The 7,705-nt window shown below is 36.7% G+C and overlaps 1 long non-coding RNA gene across 1 annotated transcript; it reads right to left on the bottom strand.

The window, feature by feature from the left end:
- Positions 1–551: 551 nt before the first annotated feature.
- LOC139148760 (uncharacterized) lies at positions 552–4,149 on the bottom strand. Its single transcript, XR_011556000.1, has 6 exons — positions 3,991–4,149; positions 3,650–3,749; positions 2,771–2,898; positions 2,211–2,303; positions 1,682–1,748; positions 552–809 (listed from the first exon to the last, which is right to left on the bottom strand). It is a non-coding gene; the product is annotated as an uncharacterized lncRNA (long non-coding RNA).
- Between the last annotated feature and the right edge of the window lie 3,556 nt (positions 4,150–7,705).

Genomic DNA, 7,705 nt, shown 5'->3' with positions numbered 1-7,705 from the left:
GCCAGGGTCATTTCATACACTTTTTGAGAATTTAATTATTAGACTCATTGAAAACATGTTGTCGCATGAAAGCGGCTACCGTCCTTACACGTTTCCGACTGCTAGTTAATTTCGCACAAGTATTTCAAAACGGTGATTAGTACAGACGAAAAAACGGCATCTGCTTGTCCAAGGTACGACTCCTTTGAAAGTCTTATGTGTTGGGAAATTTTGGATAATACGTCGGATTTTCCAAGACATTTTTGTACAGAAGAAAGCGAAACAATGCACTTACAACAACAAAACTTGTCAAGGCGTAGGTATATCCAAAATACAAATTTTCCATTATGTCTTGTAAACTCATCATCCAAGTCACGGCAAACGTTGGCACAAGTAAGCGTATGCGACATAACTCGTCCCTATAAAGATTCGAAGAATTTGCATTGTTTATTGTTGCAATTAAAACATTCATAGAATATTATTAAATCGAATTCACCACTGCCATGCATTTAAATTTGCCTTACGTCCTTAGACGTTCGATCCATTTTGATATCACTAAAGTCTGCCTCATGTAATAGCTTTGTGTCTCACTGCAATGTCTGGTATGTATCATGTTCCTGTAATTCAGCTCACCTTCTTTGGCTGTACAAGTGTCAACCCATTTTCTAGCAATGCTTTTCATCTACTGACGTGTTTGAAATTATTGATGCAACTTATTTAAAAGTCAAAAGTAAGGAAACCTACCTCAAAATATACCACGACCCAGATCCATAGGTGAAGACAAGGCGGTCAAACCTACAGGACATGTTTACCAGTAAGATAACGCCTGCCTGCAGGGAAATATGAAATAGTTTTAAATATTAATTGTTCTACTGTCCAACTGATGCTTCATCGCGCCTGGCTTTCCATTTTCCGGGATACATGACACGTCAGCGATGATATGCCTTTCGACAGTAATATACGTATGAACGAGTGATGCGTGGTGTAGCATGCACAGAGCATCTAGAGCATGCACCATTTTCATTAGAAACTTGTGCTTTTTATTAGAAGTCATGGTGTTTGTTAAATGAGTTAATCTACTATTAAATTCCACAAAATCTAGTTTGGGCAAATACAGAGCGGCGTGATCCACTTATTATGTGATATCAAATTCATCTTGGTGGCCAGATCAGTTGTGTATCGGTGTATGTCATAATGCCATGAAATTTCAATAATTCAGATGTCCGTCTTTGAGATACATTGGTATTTTGAAGCCGAGAGAATATTGACGCGGAAAACATTCCCATATTAACCACATAAGAAGGAAAGCGATCCTACATGAAGCACGGCTATTTCTTATTTAGAATAGATTCTCAGTACTTAAACTTTCAAGTGCTTAATTATGTATTATCAACTCTTCCAAATAACGGTAGAAAGACCCCGTTAATCCATTCGCCGAGAAGCACTAAATGATATTGCTCAGAGACTGTAAAGTCAAGTACCTAGCGTCTGGTGTTTAATACGAGCATTCATTTCTTTCATTAGGCTATGTGCTGCGGAGCTTTTGATTGCAAAATGTACTCTGCTACGAATTGTGCTTTACTGCAGATTCATAAAAGTGAATAATGAAAAAAACATCTCTTGAGGTCCGTTTGCTTTCTTAGAATTCGTTAACAGAAGCAAAAGAAGTGCGATCGTTAGTATTATATACTATGAACCATACCAGACTAAGAAATCCAGCCGGGATAAAAGTTGTCATAGCATGTTCAAAGTTGTACGGCACAAAACAGCTAGAAAAGAAAGAAACCGATAACCGAGTATAACCACAGATAAAACTTGCGTAGAATAGTATAGGTTTGCTGATTGTTTCTTTGTAGACTGTGTGTTTCATACCAGTATCGATCGTCCACTGCTTAATTTCAATAAAGAATGCAAATATTTTCGAGATTTCAGTAATTAGCATTGTTTGAATCTACAAATCAAATGTCAGCATCTATTTGAAAACACCCATAGGCTTTTTCAAGAATATAAAATGGCCAAGAATAGAGCACGCTAGGCTGATAGCATCAATTGAGAAATAATAGCCAGATGGGTAAAATCATAAACCGTGGCTTTTTGACATAGCACCTGTATTTAAATGTCGTGAACGAGAAATGGAAAGGTGAAGATTTAGTTGTATTGTACCAACATGTTATCAGACCCGTGGGTTATACACCCTAATCATCAGTGAAAATTGTTACGGAGAAACTTACTTATATGATCGTATGTAGCTGTCGCCCCAGCACAAAGCTGAAGGAGCGACAAATAACAGGGGCACCACCCATCCAAGTATGACGTAAAAGGCCCTGTAAGACAAATATTACAATTTGGTTCAAAAAAAGCGGCAGAGATCTACTTTACAAGGGTGGATTATAAAGTAGAAACAACTAAGGTGCTGTGTTTATAGTTTTAGAAACCAACGCTCGGTATTCTCGACTGGTACGGTCTGTATACAACTTTTTAATAAGAGCCAGAATATTGAAGTAGGAAAAATATTCTGCCATCAGCCATGTCGCACTAAAGTGTTGAATATAATACTGTGCACAAACCAAAGAGATCTGTAAATTTATTTATGCTTAATTAAATTAAGTAGACGTCCATGAAGACGATGAATGATTGCCTTACAAATGTATCCTATTTACCAAGGCAGAGATGACGGATATCTAAGTTACAGTCAAATATAAAAAAACGACTGATGTAAGTCAGGTAGTATGTGGTTGATTGTTACGACCAAGTTCAATTGGCATCTGTACAATTTGTGATATATACTCACTTCGTGTAGGTATTCTTGTGCACGCAATACCGGAGTTTGAGGTAATGCTGCAGACAAAAGTTGAAAACCCAGGCGCAGCAACTGACCAGAATGTAGTGATAGAGGATGGCCGATATTCGGCAAGAAGCCTGAAAATGAACAAAAGACAATGAGACATGCATATCGTAACAACCCAATTTTAATTGTGGTTGAAAAATGTTTCTATGTTTGATGCAAAAGAGAAAGAGTAAATTATGAATAGTTTGCTAAATTTGAATTTGATATAAACAACCAATTTTCAATGGTGTAATGACTATCGTTATATAATAATTACCTTTTTTATGATTCTTTGCTAACGATCTCAATATCCCCAAGGATTACAACCCTTTTCAGAATTAGAGCGCGAAGCCACTGCAGTGAACTGCAATAAAACTGCTTACACTAATTAGTTTCAGCTGTAGCCTTGGCCACTTTGGTGTTGAACAAGGCTACTTGATAAAGTCCAAAAAGTCTGCTTGTACAAAGGCAAAACTAGCTCTGTCTGAGGCTGGAGTTGTAAATGAGAGTTTACGATTGGCACCCTGTGTTCAAGATTAAGATACAATGTAACATTACCATGCACTGGTCTATGTACAAATCTTTTTTATTTCAACTTCCCCAGACAAACTGTCTGCATGGGACATACAATGTTGTCGACTTTGCTAGCTGGCTACAGCTGAAACTAATTAGTGTGAGCAGTTTTATTGCAGTTCACTGCAGTGGCTTCGCGCTCTTATTCTGAAAAGGGTTGTAAATTGTATTCTTTATATTTCATGATGAACTTGCAGTCCTATACACTGTAATATTGACTACGAGAGTGGTGTAATTTTAAGATATGTACTCTTAGTGGTTTATAATTACCGTTTCCTTTTTCACGCTAACAGCCAATAAAACAATAACGAAATACAATGAAAGAGCCAGGGAAACATTTGCACAGACAAAATAGTGATCAGTTGTTATCCTAGAAGTTAAAAGAGGAGAGAATATCATTAACTTATGTCATTTTTGACAAACGTAAATGTTAAGCAAATACATGAAATCATTCTTGTTATGGCTTGCATTAATGAATGCATACACATACATACATACAAACATACAAACATACATACATACATACATACATACATACATACATACATACATACATACATACATACATACATAATGAAAAACGATTAGAGAAACGGAGCTGATCTCGTTACCTCCTTAGGCAGAGTGCCACAAATGTGAACACTGACAAGAATGCCGCCAAACCGTTCGCTATCGAAACGATTGTCCTCAAGGCAGAAATCAGGAAAGCCTAATGGAAGGTGAAAGTGAACAAAATGTTAAATGATCTCAAATTTTAAACGTCGGATGTTTCACGCTATAGGCTGCAATGAAAAGTATTTTCCGCACTTCATATGGATGACATATATCAGCGATATGGAGCAATATAACATGCCCGCCCCCGAAAAGAAAATATGGTCTCTAGAAGTAGAATGTCGTCTACCACAAGTTTTTAAAAAGTTACTCTTTACCGTAGGTCTTTTACCCATGGTCATGACAAGTGCCACACTTCCGGTATGATTGCATTTGCACTCAGTGACACCAGCAGTAGTGTTGCCCATTTTCTTGCAGTTCGTAGTGTCCCACACACTGAAGAAGATACAGAGTATAGAGACCATGATGTTTACTAAAATAGTATCATGGGCAATTTCACTGCTTTGCTTATCTCGATGATAGCGTTTACACATGGTTATGCCACAATTGCCGTTTAATTCAGGAAATTACCTCCCGGGTTACCGGTGGGTTTCTGAGTCTTCGTTTAAAGACAACACGATTGGAACAAATTTGGGATAATTGGATCTTCATATTTTTCAGTTTTCTCAAAAGCGTTAGGTTCCGTATAGCTGAACAGGCAATATTAAAAATTACTCATAAAACCAAGTGTGTAACTTAGAAAGAAAAGTAGATGAGGTTACATTTGCAGATTATCCCAAATTAGTTAAAATCGTGTTAGATATGATTGAGTTCAAAGACGACTTTGAATAGTACCTTTACAAATAGTGTGATACACTTTGCAGCGATGCGAGTATAAGAGAGAGAGAGAGAGAGAGAGAGAGAGAGAGAGAGAGAGAGAGAGAGAGAGATGTTTTCTTATCTGTCGTTACGTGTTTCTGTCAGAAGTAATACAATGTAAATTTTGCAGAACCTACGCTGTAGGGTCGCCGTACACCATTGAGAGACATTTGGCATTGTACCCGAGCTAAAATACAAAAAACATTGTTTTAATATCATAAGATACATTTTCTTCAAGTTTTAGAGGTTATAATATAAGCTTTAAAAAAGCACAGCGCTCTTTTCGTTTTGTGGTAACCGTCTCAAAGCGATTTCTGACTAGCAGACACTCGAAGAAGAACAACAGAAAGGAAGTAGATTTTCTGGTTCAGTAGGATACTTATTTTTGTCGTTGTTTGAATTCAACATGATATTTAACCTCAAACTTTGAATAAAATATGGACGTCTTAGCTTAAGTGAACTACATATTAACGACAAGAGTGATATTTAGTGGACAGAGAGTTTAGCGTTAATCGCCTGTAAAATGGAGACTCATTAAGGTTAAGAATATATCACCATACGTATCCAAAGCCCTTATAAGTTTATATCCACTATTATCCACTTTGCCCGATCGCAGTGATTTGATGATGATAATAACATACCTCTCTGTGGTATAACACGAAGGTAAGTGGTTCTTGAAGCCTTGTTCTACGCATGCCCTCTTTGCCATCATAGATGTTGACGGAAATAACCGGGGAGTTTACTCTCTCTACTTTCTTTGTAGCCGTGATTGAACGTACCCACTGCCTCCTAAGTCTACAAAAAACGAGACAGATTGAAACAAAAACCAAACAGCAACGTCATTAGTCTTCGTATTCACCAAAACAATTCTGGATACCATGGTATGTCTTAGCGCCGCTTTTCTCTCTTAATTTTAATGCAAACCATGTGTACATCATACTTGTTGTTATCATGTAGCAACTATTTCAATATGTGTCTGGTATGAAATCAATTTATACGAAATAGTGACAGAAATGAGCGCATACAGTTGTAAAGTACTGTGTTGTGATCGAGCCATAGCTCAACGTTTTAAACGAAAGTACTTACTCATTCTTGATATCAGGCGGAATTATGTTAGCCGGATTCTTGTACGTGAACATGATGACTGTTGCGTCGCCTAATGATTAGAAAACTCATGTTGTTATCACGTGTCACAAGAAGTTGTGTTTATATTTTTCCTTACGATCATCGAGCCTTTTCCTTATTCTATGTCAAGCAGTTGTAAAGACAGTCTCCGTTCATTTAACTATTGTTAATTCGTTACATAACTAAATATTGTCCTGGTGTATCTTGACGACCTCTTTTTGTTGTCCATTCTGTCAACAACTATGTCTGCCATAGCGGTAGAGAAACATCATGAGCTTTAAAATGACCCCATAAGTGGTATGTCAGAAAAGAATTGTAGGAGTTTGAGAGTCCGAATATCCGTCCCCGAGGCGCGTTCTACCTTACGTCGAAATTCTCATTCACGAGTTGCTAAACAGTTTCAAACACTTTCTTCCATGGAACATTGAAGTCTATGCTCTGTATTCCTATTTAATTGTATTGTTTCTTAGGCTGATAATTATCGAAAATGCGTAACCTGTAATATTTTGAATGACTATTTTAGAACTCGTATATCACACGAGATTATATTAGTTATAAATATGATGTGATGAATATCTTGTGTACAATCTAATTACTTGAATTTTCTGTCATTACGCGCCATGGTATCATGACCTTGCTACCGCCTTCGTCAGCTTTGTACCAGACATTTGCGGATGTCTTGTAACGGGCTGAATTCTCTTTGCTCGGAAACACCAGATCGCTACTTGTAGATTTCACGACACTTGCTTCGAATCCTTGAAGAAAAAAGTGTACAGCAATTAAAACGTGCTTGTAGGCGAAGGATTTTTTGTTATGGGCGAAGTATACTTATTAAATATGAAGAATTGACTGTTTGCCCTATCTTAACTTTAAGTTTGTTCATCATTCAGGGATATTCCTTTAGATGTTTTTCGTATCATTAATTCAGCTTCTAAACATTATAATTAACTGTAGAATTTATGTAAACAGGATATTGTTTATCCTAAAGTATTAAAGCTCTATCTTCCGCTTTCAACGTTTGTGCACAGATAGTAGAAGCTTCTAATTTCGATGATTCGTGATGGTTTGAACTATACGGTGAATTTGGATATATCAAATTTACATTAGGGCTTGATTGAAATTAACTTAAAAGCTAACTAGTGTAATAAACCATTTGGAATTTACAGTTGTAGCTATTTTGTTGTGTTTAAACCAAAGTTTACATCTTACGGACAAGAAGCCTAATTTTGGTTCACATGACTACGCCAGAGAAAAATCATACATACAGTATATTTGTTTTATCTACGGCTGTGTAAAAATATATTATAATCTGATGACCGAACAAAAAAAGCTATGCATATTTAGAGGACCAAGTGCAGAACCTACCGATATTCTTGCTTGGTTGTCTTATGTTGACGTTGTACTCTTTGACGTAACCGTGAACATCGTCGCCAAATTCTTCTAAAGCCTCGAATAATGTGATAGAACCAGCATGTGCACCATGAGACTGTAGATCACAAGGTTCAACAGACGTTGAATGTTGTTGAAGTTGAATGAATTGCTTCAATAGTGGTAATAATCCTCGATCAGTATCGTTTTAATAATTAAAACACGACAGTCCTCTTCATCCATTACTTTGTACTATTTATGCTTATAGTGCTTATGAGGTATCTACGTCTGAATGTCTTCAAAGATACATCATAAAAAGGTGGTTTATCTCTTAATTAGTTACTGAATTGACTTTTTCCGACA

This window comes from Ptychodera flava, chromosome 13 (genome assembly GCF_041260155.1).
Source record: "Ptychodera flava strain L36383 chromosome 13, AS_Pfla_20210202, whole genome shotgun sequence".
Lineage (NCBI taxonomy): Eukaryota > Metazoa > Hemichordata > Enteropneusta > Ptychoderidae > Ptychodera > Ptychodera flava.
Note: the sequence above shows the minus strand (reverse complement) of the source record. Positions and strands in the feature narration are given on the sequence as shown.